Raw genomic sequence first — 19899 nt, 5'->3', positions numbered from 1 at the left:
ACATGATAATACTAATCAAAGGAAAAGTAGAATATTCATTGCAGACAAAGCTGACTTCAGAACAAGAAAAATTATCAGGGATGAAGAGAACATTAATAATGATAAAGGGTACAATTTTCCATGAAAACATAACTGTCTCTAATGTTATACACCTAAGAAGAAAGTGTCAAAATATGTAAGGCAACAACTCCTAGAACAGCAAGAAGAAATAGATGAATTCACTATTATTGCTTGTGACTTCACTTATCAGCAATTGAGAGAACCATCAGGCAGAAATAATTAAGGATATAGTTGAAATGAATAGCACCACTGATTAATGACATTTGTAATTAATATAATTGACATTTGGGGGGGACTGGGTGGCTCAGTCGGTTAAGTGTCTTCCTTCAGCTCAGGTCATGATCTGGGAGTCCTGGGATTGAGCCCCACATTGGTTCCCTACTTAGCAGGGAGTCTGCTTCTCCCTCTGCCCTTCACCCTGCTCATGCTCTCTCTCTCTCTCACTCTCAAATAAATAAAATCTTAGAAATATATATATAATTGACATCTATAGAATACCTCATCCAAAAACAGCAGAATACACATGTTTCTCAGGCTCACATAGAACATTTGTCAAGATAGGCTGTAATCTGGAACACAAAGCATTCACTAATAAGTTTAAAGGAACAGAAATTATTACAAAGTGTGCTCTCAGACCATGATGGAATTAAGCTGGAAATCAATTACAGAAAGATAGCTAGAAAAATCTCAAAAAATTTGGAGATTAAACAAAACCCATTTAAGTAATACAGGGGACAAAGAACCCTGAAGAGGAATTTAAAAACAGTTTTGAACTAAATAAAAATGAAAACTTACCAGGATTGGTAAGATGCAAGAACATTAATACCTAGACAAAAACTTATAGCATTTAATGAATGTATTAGGACAAAAGGAGGTTCTAAAATAATCTGTGTTTCCACATTATAAAAGAAGAAAATATTAAATCCAAAGTTAAGCAGAAGAAAAACCAAAAAGAAATCAATGAAATTGATAACAGGGAAAGAATATCAATAGAGAAAATCAATAAAACCAAACAATGGCTCCTTGAAAACATCAATGAAACTAATCAAATTCCAGCCAAGCTAACTAAGAATAAAAGAGGAAAGACACAATTTAGTAACATGGTAAATGAAAGGGGGGCCATCATGATTCCGTGAACATTAGAGGGTAATAAAGAATACTGTGACCATTTCTATGTCCACAAATTTGATAACTTAGATGAAATGGACTAATTCCTTGAAAGATACAGTACCAAAACTCACACAAGGAGAAAGAGATCATCTCAATAGGCCTATATCTACCAAAAAATTGAATAAGTAATAACTTTTCAAAACAGCACCAAGGCCTAGATGATTTTACTGGTGAAGTCTACCAAACATTTAAAGAAAAAATATTACCAATTCTCTAAGATTTCTTTCAGAAATAGAAGAGAATATTCCTAACTGATTTTAAGAGGCAAGCATTATCCTAACCAAAGCCAGACAAAGACATTACAAGAAACAAAAACCAAAGAACAGTATCTCTCATTAACATAGATGTAAAAGTCCTTTAAAAATATTAATAAGTCAAATGCAACGTTGTATAAATATACACCTCGACCTAGTGATACTTATTCTGTGCGTATACAATTCAACATGTGAAAACCAATTAATATAATCTATCACATCAGTAGGATAAAGAACTTGATCTATGAATTAAGTGTAATTCCAAAGTCCCAGCAAGTTATTTTGCAGATAGAGGCGACTGATTTTGAAATTTACACAGAAAGGCAAAAGACCACAATGTTTAAGATAAGACAAAGTTGGAGGACTGACACTACCCGATTTCAAGACTATATAAAGCCATAATAATCAAAACAGTGTGGTATTAATGAGACAATAGACAAATAGATTAGTGGGACAAATAGCCAAGAAATAGAGATATACAAATATAGTCAACTCACCCTTGACAAAGGAGGAAAGGCTAATTTCAACAAATAGTGGTAGAACAACTGAACATCTTCATGCAAAAAAATGAGTGTACACACAGACTCTAAACCTTTCATAAAAATTAACTCAAAATGGATTCTAGACCTAAATTAAAATGTGTACAACTGTAAAATTTGTAGAAGATATCAGGAGAAAATCTAGGTGACATTGGATTTGGCAATGCAACACCAAAGGCAAGAACCATGATAAATTGATAAATTTTATAAAATTGATAAATTGGATTTAAAAGTTTTGCTCTACAAAAGACAATTAGTAGACTCTCTATAAGAGAATGAAAAGCTAAGTGACAGACCAGGAGAAATATTTTCAAAACAGTTATCTGGTAAAAGACTCATAGCCAAAAAAATTCAAATTCAAAAAATAAAAAATACTTAAAATTCAAAAAATAAAACAACCCAGCTAAAAGAGATAAAAGGGGTGGCTTACGGTTAAGCCTCTGACTCTTGATTTTGGCTCAGGTCATGATCTCCGGGTAATGAGATTGAGCCCCGCACTGGACTGTACTGTGCACTGGGTGTGAACCCTGCTTAAGATATTCTCTCTCCCTCTGCCCCTCCCTGCCTTGATCAATCAATCAATGGATAAATGGGTAAATAAATGGATAAATAAAGGGATAAATAAATAAAAGATCTGGACACTTCACCAAAGATATACAGATAGGAAATAAGCATATCAAATGATGCTCAATGTTATATAACTGCAAATTCAAATAATGAAATAACACTAAGCATTTATTAGAATAACCAAAATCCATATAACTGACAAAATCAAATTCTGTTAAGGGTGTGGAGAAATAAGAACTCTCATTCCATGCTGGTGGGAATGGTACAGTTGCTTTGGAAGTCAGTTTGGCAGTTTCTTAGAAAATTAAACATAATCTTACCATACAATCCAGTAGTTGTGGTCCTTGTTATCCAAATGAGTTAAAAACTTAGGCCTACAAAAAAGCCTGTATGTGAATTTTTATAGCAACTTTATTCATAATTGCCAAAAACTGGAAGCAAATACTCTTCAATAGATGAATGGATAAACAAACTGTGGGATATCCATGCAATTGATTATTATTCAGCAATAAAAAGAAATGAGCTATCAAGCCATGATAAGATGTGAAGGAAACCTAAATGCATATTGCTAAGTGAAACAAGTCAGTTTGAAGAGGCTACATACTTAATCCAATATTATTTCAACTATTTTATGTTCTGGGAAAGGCAAAACTCTAGAGACAGTAAAAGCTCAATAGTTGCCAGGGTTCTGGGGACGGGTGGGGGTTGGATGTGTGAGAAAACCAGGAGTTTTAGGACAATGAATTATATAGTATTATACAGAATACTGTATGGTGTATACATCCCATTATGCATTTGTCAAGACCATAGAATTTACAACACAAAGAGTGAATCCCAACATATATTATGGATTTTGGTTAGTAATAATGTATCATTATTGATTAATCAACTGTAACAAATCTACCACACCAAAACAGTATGTTAATAATAGAAAATATAGACAGGGATTTTCATTCATATTTTTTTCTGTAAACCTAAAACTGGTCTAAAAAAAGGAAAAACCTATTTTTTAAAAAGGTAATGAAATCAGGGTGTTACAAATGGAGATGTGATAATTGGGGCGACTACTACGAATATGTAAGTCTTATACAGATATGTAAATCTTATACTGTTTCTGATAGAATGGTAGGTTGTGACTAGCCAATGATTCCATTGGAAAAACCAGGAAGAACAAATTAAATTTAATTATACAAGTCATTTTTTTAATGAAATCAGAAAGCTTTGGGAGCAGCTAAGACTAAAATGAACTAGAAGCGCCTGGGTGGCTCAGTTGGTTGAGCTTCTGACTTGATTTCGGCACAGGTCATGATCTTGGGGTCTTGAGATCCAAGCCCACCTCGGGCTCTGAGCTCAGCAGGGAGTCCACTTGAGATTCTCTCTCTCCATCTCCCTCTGCCCCTCCCCCATCATGCTCGTGCTCATTCTCTCTCTCTCAAATAAATAAATCTTGAAAAACAAAAAAAGACTAAAATGAACTAAACTTTTTTAGAGGTATTTTGAGGTGAACCTACCAAGACGATCTCCAAGCCATTTTACACTTCAGGGATATATGCAGATACTGGATACATACCTAGGTAGAGGACTTCTGCTTGGACAAAAAGAAAAGCAAGGTTTTACGAGGCTGATAGGAAAATTAGAAACTTGAAGAGAATGAAGTACATGTGTAGTTTTCTTCACAGTACAGCTGTTGAATTTATTGTTGAATGGGAGCTAGGGAGATAACGCAGAAAACTTCTAAAAGGCAAAATCTTCCACAGTTTCATGTGACTTTGGGGGAAAAAAACTGACAGGAAGAATACCTGCCTTAAATACTTTTCTGCTTGTTTCCTTTTAAGCCAACCTCAAATGGAGGTTTGAAAGCTAGGATGGAACTCAAGGTCAGAGCTGAGTCTACCCAGCTTTTAAGGCTGGAGTCCGAGAAACCTGCCAGGCTTGTAATCAAAGGCCCTGGAGGGACATACTCTAGGAACAAAGGTGAAATGGAAGTAGATTTAATGTTTGTAAAACTGAAGTCCAATCCCAACTTAGTTATATATGATATTAGATTAAGTTAATCTGTTTATCCCCTTGTTAGACTAAAGGTCTGAAACACTGGTGAAAGATGAAATGAATTAATACAGTGCTCAGCATAAACATATTTAAAAAGCATTTGGAAATATGACTGATAATCACAAGGAAAGACAACAATAGATGAAGATGCACATATGATCCAGATGTTTCAACTAGCAAAGAAGGATTTTAAAATAACTATGATTAATATGTTGAAGACAAAAGAGAAAAATAAAATGACAATAGAAAAACAATTTTCAATACAGAATTACAATTTAGAAATGAACTAAATCATTGTTCATAAATTGGAAGAATCAGTATTATGAAGATAATTTTCCCCAAATTGATGCATAAATTCATTGCAATTCCTTTGAATGCCAAATAATTTTCTCTGGACATTTTCTCTGGTCATTGCTATATTTTGACATATATATTTTTTGATTTTAACTGTTTGGTTTTAACTGTTATTTCCCCAACGAGTTAAGCACAACATATATGTTTATATGTTTTGTTTTGATGTTTTGTGCTTAACTCATTGGGGAAATAACAGCTAAAACCAAAATCTCCCAAACCAGAAAATATTTCTACAAAGGTGAGGTAGAAGAGAAAGAAAACAGTTTCATTACTGAGTAAGTATCATTCAGAATGTAGTATGCATCACAGGCAATCTCCTAAGCGACTGTAAAGACAGAAATTTCACCCTTTTATATAGTGAAGCAGACAGTTCATTACACACGTTCTCAAGATAAACAATGACTAGTCCTCAACATAAGAGTACTTAACAAGCACTATTTTTTACATGTAATTCACACTAAGTTTACTTGGTGTTTGGGATGACTGTAGGTATTAGCTAATTTGTTTTATGTAAAAAGGTCATTTTGCAAGTTGGAATGAAGCCTTCTGAAGTTAGGCTCCTACACTCCTGCAGAAACTGGGAGATAGGGACACTATCCTTCTTGATTACATTTCAAAGAGATGGTTTCTAGATTCCTTAAGAAAGACAGTCCTGAGTCTTATAGCTGTCAAGAGGCTTATTTGTTTTTTAAAAAGATTAATATACATTTCACTTTCTCTGACTGACTTATTTCCCTTAGTATAATACCCTCTAGTTTCCATGTCATTGCAGATGGCAAGATTTCATTCTTTTTGATGGCTGAGTAATATTCCATTATATATATTTACACACACACACGTACATACCCCATCTTTTTTATCCATTCATCTGTTGATGGACATCTGGGCTCTTAACATATTTTGGGCTGTTGTGGACATTGCTGCTATAAACATTGGGGTGCATGTGCCCCTTCGAATTATCACTCATGCGGAATTTAAGAAAACATGAACATAGGGGAAGGGAAGGAAAAATAAGATGAAAACAGGGAGGCAAACCATTAATAAACTCTTAACTATAGGAAACAAACAGAGGGTTGCTGGAGGGGAGGTGGGTGGGAGGATGGGGTAATTGGGTGATGGGCATTAAGGAGGACACTTGAAGTAATGAGCGCTGGGTGTTGTATGCAACTGATGAATCACTAAATTCTACCTCTGAAACTAATAATACAGTATATGTTAAATTGAATTTAAATAAAAAATTTAAAAAATAAAAAGCTTTATATACATTTCAGAGACAGAAGAAGAACTTACAAGTTTTCTAGGATAAATTTTCCAAGAAAAGCCATGGTGAATTGGGGAGGTAGGGGGTAAGTCTTTCTCTTTATTTTCAGCAGGGGGAATTAAGCTTTTTTTTTAGGTTGTATTGCCCTTAAAGTCTCCTTCCTGCTTTAATACAAAATACTGACATTACAATTTTTTAGCTGTTTCCATTGCTGTTTCTTTCTCTGGGCAGGTTGTAGCCATCTAAATATCCAGCAAGTCCATGGTAAAGAAAAACAGTGATCAGAAATACCATCGAATAACAGATTTACTGAAATTTTAAAAATTTGCTTTGGTGAAATAACCTTTGAATATGGCATACTAGTGTGAACAGTTAAATCTGAGATTTGATTAGCAGTACACAAGATTTTTTAGTCCTATATTAATTTCACCAAATTGTTGTGATGCCTTACTGCTTGCAGTTTCAAATGATTAAGTGAGTATTGTCTGGTAATTCCTTATGAAGTTTACCAAATCTAAGGCGTAGCTTAACTCTGCAGCCTGATAATCTAAATTTTTACTTAAGAATTTTCCTTGCAAAGCTCAATAAATTTCATCTGAGAGACAGTCAGTAACATAAGTACCATCTCATTTATGTGACAGTTTAGGCCCTTTAGTAATTGTTCTGTCTTCCCAATATTTTTTTCAGATGTGATACACAAAGACATCCATGGCTGTCACCTAGTATCCACATCTTATTTTAAGGCACCCAGTAAAAGGTGTTTAATGTATATGGCTCTGTTTTAAATCTTTCATCAAATCTAAATCTATATACTTTTATAATAGCCAACTAAATCCATATAACAGACATTCATTTAAATATCTGTACTGGGACTGGAGAAAACTTGAATCTCAGGGTTAATCTAGTGGTGTTAGATCAGTCTCTATCTGTATATGCCAGATTTAAATTTGTCTGTTAAATAGATGACCTTTTCTTTTATACGTCATCCTTCCAGTAAAACTGGTTAAAATATTTTTGTGTCCTATTTAGGGCTTGAGTACCTGGGTGCATATTAATTACTTTTACCTGGTTATTATAAAAAGTCACTAATGAATATGGCCCCAACTTTACTGTTAGTAATTAACCTATTGGATTTAAAAGTCCAGACTCTGTTTATACCAGAAGTATAATTTAGACCTAATTGGAAATGATGTTGTGGGAACTATTACCATGAGTACAGAATGAAAAAGTAATGTAAAAAGTATCATATTTGGGGCACCTGGGTGGCTCGGTCGGTTAAGCATCTGCCTTTGGCTCAGGTCATGATCCCAGGGTCCTGGGATGGAGCCTGAGTTGGGCTCCCTACTCAGCGGGGAGTCTGCTTCTCCCTCTACCCCTCCCCCTGCTTGTGATCTCTCTCTCTCAAATAAATAAATAAAATCTTTTTTTTTTTTAAGTATCATATTTGTCTTCTAGTAAATAGTGATTTTTAGCATAATAACCCTACTCTGAACAGAATGGTAATATTTTGCTAGAATACCTCTTAGTTCACTACCAATACCGATACCACTATCAATACCAGTTACTGTAGAAAACATAGGTTTTAAGTTCTTTGTGGGAAACCCAGTCCAGTTCTCCCTCAGTGCTGGCTTCATATGAGAAGCATGAATCCAGTTGTTATTGTTGTCAGTTTTTCCATTTTGATAGCCTGATGGGTGATCAGCAGCACTTGAGAGAGCCTCTCCCAATGGGGTGACAGCCTATCTTTTCTGCATAACACTTTTACATAGATGAAATCTCCTGGTCAGTGGAGGTGGTAGGTTTCTTTGGCAAGTCCTTCTAGGTCCTTATTATTTTTATGTTTTAAAGTTTCTAGGGAAAAGAATTCTTTTAAGTAATGGATGTGATTTGGAGAGCATTCAGTTAAGTCAAGCATAGGATATGTCTCAGGACAAAATTAATAGGCCCTCCCATATATAAGTTTACAGGGAGAGATTCCATACTTGTTTTTGTGCATCACTCTAACACATAACAAGGCTAGTGGTAAAACGCTAGGCAATTTTAACATAGTAGGTCACAAACTTTTAACCAATGAGGGCCTTTTTGGGGGTTTCTTTTTTGTTTAGTTTGATTCGTTTGATCTGTTTGTCCAGAGGACTGAGGCATAAAGGAATCTGCAAGCATTTGTGTACTTTGGGTTGAGAGTAGAAATAAAATGGCTTCCTCTGTTCTAGTTAATGAGCTTTGATATCCCAAAAGTGGGAATTATGTGTATTAAGAGAATCTTTACTGCTCTCTGAGTATTGTCTTTTATTTTTTATTTTATTTTGTTTAAAGATTTAATTTACAGGGCGCTTGGGTGGCTCAGTCGTTAAGCGTCTGCCTTTGGCTCAGGTCATGATCCCAGGGTCCTGGGATCGAGCCCCACATCTAGCTCCCTGCTCAGTGCGAAGCCTGCTTCTCCCTCTGCTACTTCCCCTGCTTGTGTTCCCTCTCTTGCTGTCTCTCTCTCTCTGTCAAATAAATAAATAAATAAAATAGATTTAATTTATTTATTTGAGAGAGTGTGAGAGTGTGGGTGGGGTGGGGCAAGAGGAGAGGGAGAGAGAGTCTCAAGCAGACTCCACATTGAGTGTGGAGCCCATCACTGGGCAAGATCCTGTGACCATGAGATCTTGACCTGAGCTGAAACCAAGAGTCAGACACTTAACCAGCTGCAACACCCAGGTGTCTCTGAGTATTGGCTTTTAAAGAGGGGAAAGACTTCATGCCATATGGACACATACATACCATAACTGGATAAATCTCTAACCTTTTATAAGTATTAGTTCTATGAAATTCAGCTGCCATCAAGTTCTTGGTAAAGTTTGTCAGGGAGAATTTCCTGCATTTATCTTGGGAATACACTGTAAGGATTCTCCTGACATATAGTACATTTCTTTAATGTTTTGAATAATTTAATCTTTTTGCTAGGCATTGTGATAGTTTAGTGCCTTTAAAATTCCTCTTTATCAGATGATTTTGATGAAACAACAATCCCAACTGAGCAAATAGGTACTGTGGTATAGGAATTATTTTGTTAAGTAAATATGATAGTCCAGTCAAATTTCTTTTATAATCCATTTGTCCATTTCTTTTTGTCAAGAGTATTTTGAAAAAGAAAAAAGTTTCTTATTGTGTTAAAAGTGGAGTTTCTTTTTTTTTTTAAGATTTATTATTTTAGAAAGCGAGAGAGCGAGTGAGCGGGCTTTGGGGTGGGGGGGGGCGAAGAGGGAAAGGGAAAGCGAGAATCCCAAGCAGACTCCCTGCAGAATGTGGGGCTCGATCTCACCACCCCAAGATCACGACCTCAGCCAAAACTAAGAGTTGGACACCCAACCAACTGAGCCACCCAGGCGCCCCAAAAAGGCAGAGTTTCTAAGTTTGGTGTCTGCCGTGTTTTAATATCTGTTTTTGCAGTTCTGTCATCAGAATTATTACCATTAGAAACTTTGTCCTTCTGCCCTCTGTGAGCTCTATAATGAATTGCTTATATCTGATGAACAAGCAGAGTAAAGCCTTAAATAAGCTATCAATTTTTCATGAGATATTTTAGTTCTCATTGAAGTAAAAAAAAAAAAAAATCCTCTTTTTAAAAATTTAATCTTGTTGCATGACAGACAACAAATATATATTTATTATTAGAATATATGTTCACTTTAAGTCCAGACCAAGAATTGTAGCTTCAGTAACTGTTATTAACAATCTTCTTGTACAGACTTAATTCCAGACAAAACATAAGCTCCTCAGGTTTTATGATGAGTCACCACAACATAGCCTTAACTGGGCCACTTTTATCCCAAGTACATGACTATCAATAAACATTATCAAATATGTAATACGAATAGAAATATCAGATAAATCATGTTGGATTTTTAATAAATTTAGAATCTCTAAATATGGGAGAGAGTTTGTAGCCAATTTTAGCTGTTTAGAGTCTTTGCAGGGGCTCTTGGGTGGCTAAGTTGGTGAAGTGTCCAACTCTTGATTTCAGCTAAGGTCATAATCTTATGGTTGTGCAGTCAAGCCCTATGTTGGGCTCTGCGCTGGGCACATGGAGTCTGCTTAAGATTCTCTCCTTCTCCCTCTGTCCCCCGCCGTGCTTGCTCTCCTGCCCTCTCTCTCTGAAGACAAAACAAAACAAAAACCTCTTCAGGTTCTGAGGTCCACAATTACACCATCAGAGATTGTGATCACTCTGCAAATGCTGGAATCTACCATCTTTAATACTCTTACACTGCCATAAATTGGCTAAGATTTTTTTTGTTGTTGTTTTTAGTAGGCCATTTTATCTGCAAAATGAGCGGACTCCTAGATTTTAACACTCTGTAGCCTATAGCTGACAAAAGATGCCCTAAATATTTTACTTAAGTTTGGCAATACTGAAATTTGTGTGGTGCAGCTTTATGCTCCTGTGAAGCAAAGATGTGTGTGTTTGTGTGTGTGTGTATCCTGAAGTAAATATTCTAAGAAAAGAAAGTAGAAGGAAGTCTCTTCTCTGTTTTCAACAGGGAACTGGAAACTGTATGAAGAAATCATTACTTTAAATGTAAATGGCTTAAACTCTTCAATAAAAAGTCAGATATTGGCAGAATGGATAAAAACAAATGGTCCAATTGTATGCTGTCTACAAGAGACTCACTTTAGATACACAGACACAAATAGTTTGAAAGTGAAAAGATGGAAAAGGATATTCCATGAAATAGTAACCAAAAGAAAATGAAGTGGCTATACTAATATTAGATAAAATAGACTTTAAATTAAAAAAAAGTTTATAAGACACAAGGAAGGGCATTATATATTAATAATACATTTAATACAATAAGAAGATATAATGATAGGGGTGCCTGGGTGGCTCAGTTGTTAAGCGTTTGCCTTCAGCTCAGGTCATGATCCCAGGGTCCTGGGATCGAGCCCCACATCAGGCTTCCTGCTCCACGGGAAGCCTGCTTCTCCTTCTCCCACTCCCCCTGCTTGTGTTCCCTCTCTCACTGTGTCTCTCTCTGTCAAATAAATAAAATCTTAAAAAAAAAAAAGATATGATAAAAACTTATATACCTAATGACAGAATATCAAAATAAATGAAACCCAAACTGACAGAATTGAATGGAGAAATTGACAGTTCTATAATAATGGCTGGAAACTTTAGAGCTCCACTCTCAATAATGGATAGGACAACTAGGCAGAAGATAAGGAAGGAAGGACTTAAACGACAGACCAATTAGATCTAACAGACACCCACTTCATCCAACAACAGCTACTCATTCTTCTCAAGTGCAGGTGGGAAATTTTCCAGGATAGGCCATACCTTAGACCACATATTAAATCTCAGTAGGTTTAAAAAAGTATCATACAAGGTATCTTCTTTATGCACAAAAGGAAGAAGAAATCAGTAACAGAAGTAAAACTAAAAAATTCTAAAACTGTAGAAATTAAATAACAAACTTTAAAAAAACAATTGAACAAAGAATATATCACAGGAAAATTAGAAAATAATGATTGAAAATGAAGGAACAGTATACCAAAATGTATGGGAAATAGCAAAAGCTGTGATAAAGGGGAAATTTATAGCTATAAATACATTAAAAAACAAAGTCAACAACAAAATCAACAACCTAACTTTACAACTTAAGGAAATAGAAAAAGAACAAACTGAACCTAAAGCCAGTAGAAAGAAGGAAATAGTAAATATTAAAATAGACATAAATGAAATAAAACAACAGAGAAAATTAATGAAACCAAAAGTTTTTTTTTTTTTTTAATCAACATAGGTCTACAAATGGCCAGTAAAGCCATGAGAAGATGCTCAACATCACTAGTTATTAGGGAAATGCAAACCAAACCAAAACTACAGTGAAATATCAGCTCGTATCCATTAGGATAACTACTATCAAAAAGACAAAATTTAACACGTATTAGCAAGAGTGTATAGAATTTAGAACCCTTGTGCTTTGTTGGTGGGGATGTAAAATGGTACACCATGATAGAAAATAATATGACCCTTCCTCAGAAATTAAAAATGGAATGATATGATCTAGCAATTCCACTTCTGGGTATATGCTCAAAATAATTGGAAGTAAGGTCTTGAAGACATATTTTTACACCCATGTTCATAGTGGCATTATTCACACTTGCTAAAACGTGAAAGCAACCCAAATGTCTATTGCTGGATGAATGGATAACCAAAATGTGGTGTATACATACCATGGAATATTATTCAGTCTTCAAAAGGTAGGAAATTCTGACATATGCTAAAACATGGAAGAATTTTGAAGATATTCTAAGGAAATAAGCATAAATACATAAGATAAATACAGTATGATTCTACTTATATTAAGTAATATAACTCCACTTAGAGTGGTCAAAATCATAGAGAAAGAAAGTAGAATGGTGGTTACCAGGGGTGAGGGGGAGGGAGAAATAGGGACTTATTGTTTAATTGTTTAATTGTTAGAGTTTTAGTTTTGCAAGATGAAGAGGTATGGAGAGATGTGGTGATGGTTGCAGAACATGAATGTATCTAATACCACTAAACTACAATTAAAAATGTTTAAAATGGTGAATTTTATGTTGTAGTATTTTACTACAATAAAAATATTTTGGAAAAAGACTGAGTCTGAAGAATAATCAAGACTTAGATAGGCAGAAATGGAGAGAGAAGGGTATTTCAGAAGAAAGAATTGTACATGCAAATCTTAGTCACAAAAGGTCTTAGTCCTGCTGGTTGTGGTGGGAGAGGCAGGAATATGGGTGGAAAGACCAGCAGGGGACAAACCATGCAAGGCATTCAAATCCAAGCTGTGGTGTATACACCGTATTTCCCAGCAAAAGAGAGGAAGCATGGCTGTTCAGACTGTGTAGGAGTGTTCAAACTGGGCAGTAAGTGTATCTGGAAGAGCACGGTCTAGAGACCTGTTGGGGAGAGAGATTAAAAAAATAATCAATGGTATTTTTATCTATCGACATGTTAATTAAATTCTTTTGTTACCATTGCTTCTTATATCCTCATTTTGCTTGTGGATTCATTCATTTTTTTTTCCTGAAGTATGTTTTTTAATAACTCTGAGCCATAGAATCTATGAATATATTAGTTTTCTGAAAATTTCTTTGATTCACTTATGCCCTTCAGTGAGAGAGTTCATCTTGATATACAATTAAGTTGATAGTTATTTTTTCTTGGCATCTGAAGGTAACAACTCCTGTTTTTATGGTCTCTGTTGGGCTCATAAAAATGTGTTATCAGTCCAGTTGCAATTATTTGAAATTAATGAACTTTTTCTTAACTCTTATTTATTAATTTCTTTTTGTGATTAGGATTTTGTAATAGAGTTTAAATCTATTTATAATGAGTAAGATATGGTATACTACTTTCGAATTTCTACTCAAGTCTTTAATGTAGGAAAATGTTAGGAATTACTTTTTGGAAAATTATTTCTCTCATTTTCTTCTACAAATCCTATTAGACATATATTGGGCCTTCTCATTCTATGTCTTACGCATTTAAAGCTTTCTTTCTTTTTTTTTTTTTTTAATTTCTCTGTGATTTAGGGACACCTGGGTGGCTCAGTCAGTTAAGCATCTGCCTTTGGCTCAGGTCATGATCCCAAGGGTTTGGGGATCAAGTCCCACATTGGGCTCCTTGCTCAGCAGGGAGCCTGCTTCTCCCTCTGCCTGCAGCTCCCCCTGCTTGTACTCTCTTTCTCTCTCTCTTTCTCTCTGATAAATAAATAAATAAAACCTTTAAAAAATTTTTGTCTGTGATTTATTCTGAAAATTTCCTGTGCTCTGTACATCATTTCACTAATTATTTCTTTCGGTCATACAATTCTGATATGCTACTTAAGCTTTACATTCAGGATTTTTTAATTCTAGTGATTCCTTTTCATTTCTATTTCATTTTTTCGCTGTTCTGATTTTTAAAATAATCTGTTTTTCATTATAGTTTATCTTTCTATTATAAAAATTTAATACATATTTGGTAATTTCTCTCAAATTTACTTTTTCCTCAATTAGTAAGTTAATTTTTTTCTTTTTATATGTGCAAGTTTTATCTTTCATGTTTTTTTCCCATTGTATGAAGTATAATTTTTTTTGGAAGCTTCTCTTTTGCAGAATTGCTTTCCTCTCCCTATCCTCAACCCCCACGAGTAGAGGAAAATGTAGTCACAAAATGCTTTTACTATTGTGGTGACTCCTCCTATGTTCCCAGAGTTTTAGTTGTCTCCAGAGCAGTTCATTAATCAGTTTAATTTGTCAGGGTCTCTTCATTTATCAGAAATATAAATTCAGATCCCAGCCTTACATTCCTTACTGAAGATAAAAGACAGAAAAAAAAAAAAAAGCACCTGGATTTCTGAGCTGTGACAAGTTTCCCCTGATATTTCCTTAGTGAAGTTCTTTTTTTTTTTTTATCATTTTCTTTCCAAAGTCAGGTCAGCCTTTTGAAAGGCTTTAGTTGAGGGTCTTTAGTTTCAGCACTATACTGGATGTGAGCCTAATTCCACCATTCCTTTCTTCTGACAGGTATTACAGTGTACTCCTAGAGTCATTATCTGAGCTTTCTGGCCACCATAGGATCAGCTGATGGGTTTACCACTGACCTTCAACTCTCTCTTCATTTATAGTAACTGGAGATGTCCTTCTCCTTTTTTTTTTCCAAACCCAATTGTGGGTTAAAATTTTTTACCTTTAATGTGTAAATTCAATATATATGTGTTTAGACTGAGGATAGTAGGAGAAAAGGTGGGGAGATGTCTATAACGCCTCAATAGATCATGGAGTCAGAAGAAACTGTAAGCCATTTTCTGTATAATATGAAGTGAAGCCTTTAAATCCCTATGGAGTGGACTGTTTCCCAATACTTGAGGGTCAAGGAAAGGACCGCTTAGTTATGCTAATGTAAAATTATAATTGAGACTAAAATTGAAATTGAAAGCAGATGAGGAACTATGATTATAAGGACTTTACGTACTTTGTGTAATAATGAAAAAGGTTGACTATATTATGGTAGTGTTCTGTCTTTCCTCAGAAAAAATGCTTCTTTCTTAGAGTGGATTTAGACTAACGTGCCTATAAACTCATATTTATTCTTCTGGAGACGTGTATGGTTTTTGTTGTTGTTGTTTGCTTGCTTGTTTATTTTTGAGCACTTGCAAAAGATTGCAGGAGAGTTATGCAGGTCTTATTTCCACCAGAATCAAGATGAGAGATTGAAGTATCTGGATGGATGTAATAAGTGCGGTCTTCGATTTAACAGATACTGCTCTTAATATATTATTTAAATTTTTGAGGAATGGGAATTATTCCTGGATTTTCCCATTTAATTTGGCAAGGGTTTTAAATAGAAACTATTAGTTTCTTTTTTTCCCCCTGATTACAAATAATTTATCCCCTTGAATTTTCTGATCAAGTTAGAAATTGGGTAATTATAGGGGGAAAAAAAAGAAAACATTCTGTCAAACATTTTTGAGATAGGAAATATGGCCTGGGAAGTTGGGCAGTATTTTGGGTTGAGAAGTAAATCTCTTCCCTTCTAAGTGCCTCAAATTCACTCTGAACTAGATTCTGGGCAGGTTATGTGTGCTTAAGGGCACCTTGGGGTAAATCTGGATTTTGACACAGAAGGAGTGACAGAGAGGAAGTCCTTAAGCTTGTTAGAAAGGCATCTAGGAAAGAGACTCTTAACTATAGGAAACACACTGAGGGTTGCTGGAGGGGAGGTTGGGGGGGTGGGGAAACTGGGTGATGGGCAAAGGAGGGCATGAGATGTAATGAGCACTGCCTGTTATATGCCACTGATGATTAAACTGAACTCTACATCTGAAACTAGTGATACACTATATGTTAACTAATTGAATTTAAATAAAATAAGATTTAAAAAAAAGGCATCTAGAAAAACTTCGCCACTCAGTGTGGTGAGCAGGGCAGTAGTAGCAAGCAGTAGCAACATCACCTGGGAGCTTGCGCCCCACCTGACACTTCCTGCAGAATCTGCATTTTTTTTAAAATTTTTTATTGTTATGTTAATCCCCATACATTACATCATTAGTTTTAGATGTAGTGTTCCATGATTCATTGTTTGTGCATAACACCCAGTGCTCCATGCAGAACGTGCCCTCTTTAATACCCATCACCAGGCTAACCCATCCTCCCACCCCCTCCCCTCTAGAACCCTCAGTTTGTTTTTCAGAGTCCATCGTCTCTCATGGTTCGTCTCCCCCTCCAATTCCCCCCCTTCATTCTTCCCCTCCTGCTATCAGAATCTGCATCTTAATAAGATATCCAAATGACTTGTAATGGACATTCAAATTTGAGAAGTACTGCTGTAAAGAACTGAGCAAGATATGTCGGGGAGGTGGATTTTAATTTCTGTCATATCTATTTGCTAATTTTAATTATTTGCATAATTAATACTATATTTGCATTTAGTACTATGTTTTGTTATCTTTGAACCTGTGGTAAAGAGCTATTATCCCAAACTAGTCTTGTAAGGAGAAAAGAAAATTAAGCCATTCATGTGCATCTGCCTTGGGTCAGAGTGACAAAATAGAGAGAGGTAAGTGTCCGCCTTGAAATAGGAGATTCAATATTAGGTGTTAACTGCCCCAAACTGCAGAATATAATGAGAAGCTATATGGTCAAGGGTCTATACATAAAATAGTTTCTTGAGACCAGAGGTACTGGCACAGAGATCTGAATTGACTGAATGCTGTGCTATATTTATCTTTGTATCTTAGTTCCCTGTACAGTGTGCAATAGTGTCTATGGTAGGAACTGGGTAATTGTTCATTGAATTAAATCAAAATGCAGTGAATAAAAGCTTCTTGACATGTGGATTATTTCATATTTTATTCATTTTATTCTTCAATGTAATTATAGTAAGTCTGTCTCTTTGGATCTTCTACAAATTAATCTTCATTCTGTTCTTTGGAACTTTACATAATAAACCTGTGTTCATATATATAAAGTAGCCCTTAAACACTTGAAGCTCTCCATTTTGATATCCCAAGCTCTAATGCCCAACATCGTATCTCTACGTGCTGACAGCACTCACCTTTTTTCAAATATCTCCCCTGGGAATCTTTTATTCAGACCCTTCATCATTATGACCACAGTACTATTACCAAGCGTAAATGTTTTAGTGTCTCTTTTGAAGGGGAGAGACTGTTTTCCTTTTCATATCTCAAAGGATATTCTGGGGATTTCAGAGGTACAAAGAGTTGAGAGAATTAAGCTGGAGAAAACTCATCTAAAGTGTTTGAATAGACAAAATCAATGACTGCTGGTTAAATGAGAGGCACATAGCAAATACACTGTAAAATGAATTAAATGGTAATGAAAATACCTGCAGAAAATTTGATTAGAATCTGGGGAATCTACAAAGGTATCTAGATAGTAGAAATGCATTTCCAAAGTCCATTTAATTCTGTCAATGTAACTTAGTAAATTTGCAGTTAGTCTCATTAAAAGAATTAATTTAAATACATCAAACTTTTCATATTAAAGGTAGTGTTGTGGAAAACTTTGGGTGCATCTGAAATTATTTTCCTTGTGGATCCACAGAGATGGGTCCTTTAAACTATCTTTCAGAAGTTTAAAAAGATTTTTTAATTAAACTCAGTATGCCATACTTTGTAAAACTAATAAAGATAGAATGCCACTTACCTCACATGAATTCAATTTAAAAATTTACTTGTGTTTCAGGTAGCTGTGCTATATGGAGACTATTCCAAAATATTATCTTGAAGCCTAGTGTTATTGAGGATTAGATTGCTGACCTCTGTCAAAATGAAAGCACTAATGTTTGGTAAATATAAAGTCAAGTATATAAATAAATATAAAGAAAAATCTAGACATGATATAAGGATGTCAAGGATTGGAGAAGTAGTTGAGAATTTCAAATATACTTGGGTATAAGTTTCAATCAGCTAGTCAATGCATGGTAGTCAAGACACTTTAATATGCCCAATGAGAAAGTCTCACTCAATACAAGGAAGGTCTCAGATGGCCACACAATGAGACAGATTGTTTCCAACTTAATTAAATTATAGCCTGTGATGTAGATCCTCAACAATATGGACAAAAAGAGAAGGGAAACCAAGATTCAGAGACCCAGGAAAATGAATGGAAATTATAGTCTTAAGAGAGAACATAAAGTAATGCGGTAGTAACATGGAAGTTTCAGGTAGACGATTTTTATTAATGGTAATTTTAGATAGACTTGGAGACCTGAAAATCTATCAGCAAAGTCTCAAGGGAATGAAAAAGGTTCAGAGAGGCTGGCATGTGGATTGAAATCCATAGATTAATTGGGATGGGGGTATTAGTAGCCAGAAAATCAGACTTGGAGCAACCCTATATAGAGGTCAAACTTCAGGTTCTGAGTATGGGTGGGATTGATTTAGTTGTGACCTATGTCTTTATAGAATACAGAACTGTGGATTAAATAAATCAGGGGCTTTGCTTATACAGCATCACATGGTTCTTTGTGTGGAGGAGGAGGGTAAGTCATACAGAATAATGAAAATGCAATTTGTGTTAAATTTACTACAGATTTTAATTGCAATAGATCTAGAGAGAAGAGACCAAAGTAACTATCAGCGTGGCTTGTTTTACAAAACTAGGGTAACAGTTTCCGTAGTGTAGTGGTTATCACGTTCGCCTCACGAAACTAGGGTAACATGGTTTTATTTTATATATTTAACTGTCAAATATTTCTAGGGTAGAAACCACTTTTGGAAACAAATGTAAGCAGGGGGAGTATTAATTTTATGTCATTTGTGACAAATTATTTGTTACTGCTGATCCAGTTTTCTGTGTCCTTCACTGAAAAATTACAAGTATAAAAAAGATGTATAAAGTATGTGTTTCCAGTTAGTCACAGTATAGTTTCCTTTTTGGCTCCTATATTTAAGAATTTAAATTCTAGAGTTAAACTTACTGTGTTTAAATTCCAGCTTCAACATCTAGTAGCCATGTGACCTTAACTGAATTATTTAGTCTCTTTATGTCTATTTCCTAATCTGTAAAGTGGGTATCTACTTAAAATGGTTCTTATGAGGATTAAATGTTATACGTGAACTGATTAGAAGAGTGCTTAGCATATAATACACACACAATAAATGTTGGATATTATCATTTTAGCAATCAAAAGAATGAAATTATCTTGAAATGGTATTAATATATATTTCACATTTATCTTCTTATACTGTAATACGGTTTAAGGAGACATAACACATTGAACATTAACTAAACTCCATAGCTTATTAAGGTTTTCCCTAAATTTTATTATTCCCCCAAATTTTATATCATATCATTGCTACTGTCTCATTACTGAGTATCTGTGTTTCTCATTTTTATATCTCACCTTTATCCATTTACAGACAGTGAAAAGCTCATTCCAGAAGTGAAGCAAAAATAAAACCAAATTTAGATAATATTTAATAAGTTATCTTAATTTAAAATTGCTATTAATATGCAGATAATATTTAATTATTTTTAGTGCTCTAAAACTCCAAAGAGGCAATTTAAAATAAACAGCAGTAGCTAGGAATACAATTAAGGAAAATTATTTCACTTATACAGTTTACCCCCCTCTCCCTGTATACACACACATATACACTTCATA

Source organism: Halichoerus grypus, chromosome 14, assembly GCF_964656455.1.
Source record: "Halichoerus grypus chromosome 14, mHalGry1.hap1.1, whole genome shotgun sequence".
In the NCBI taxonomy this organism is placed as follows: domain Eukaryota; kingdom Metazoa; phylum Chordata; class Mammalia; order Carnivora; family Phocidae; genus Halichoerus; species Halichoerus grypus.
This window is presented reverse-complemented; position numbering follows the sequence as displayed.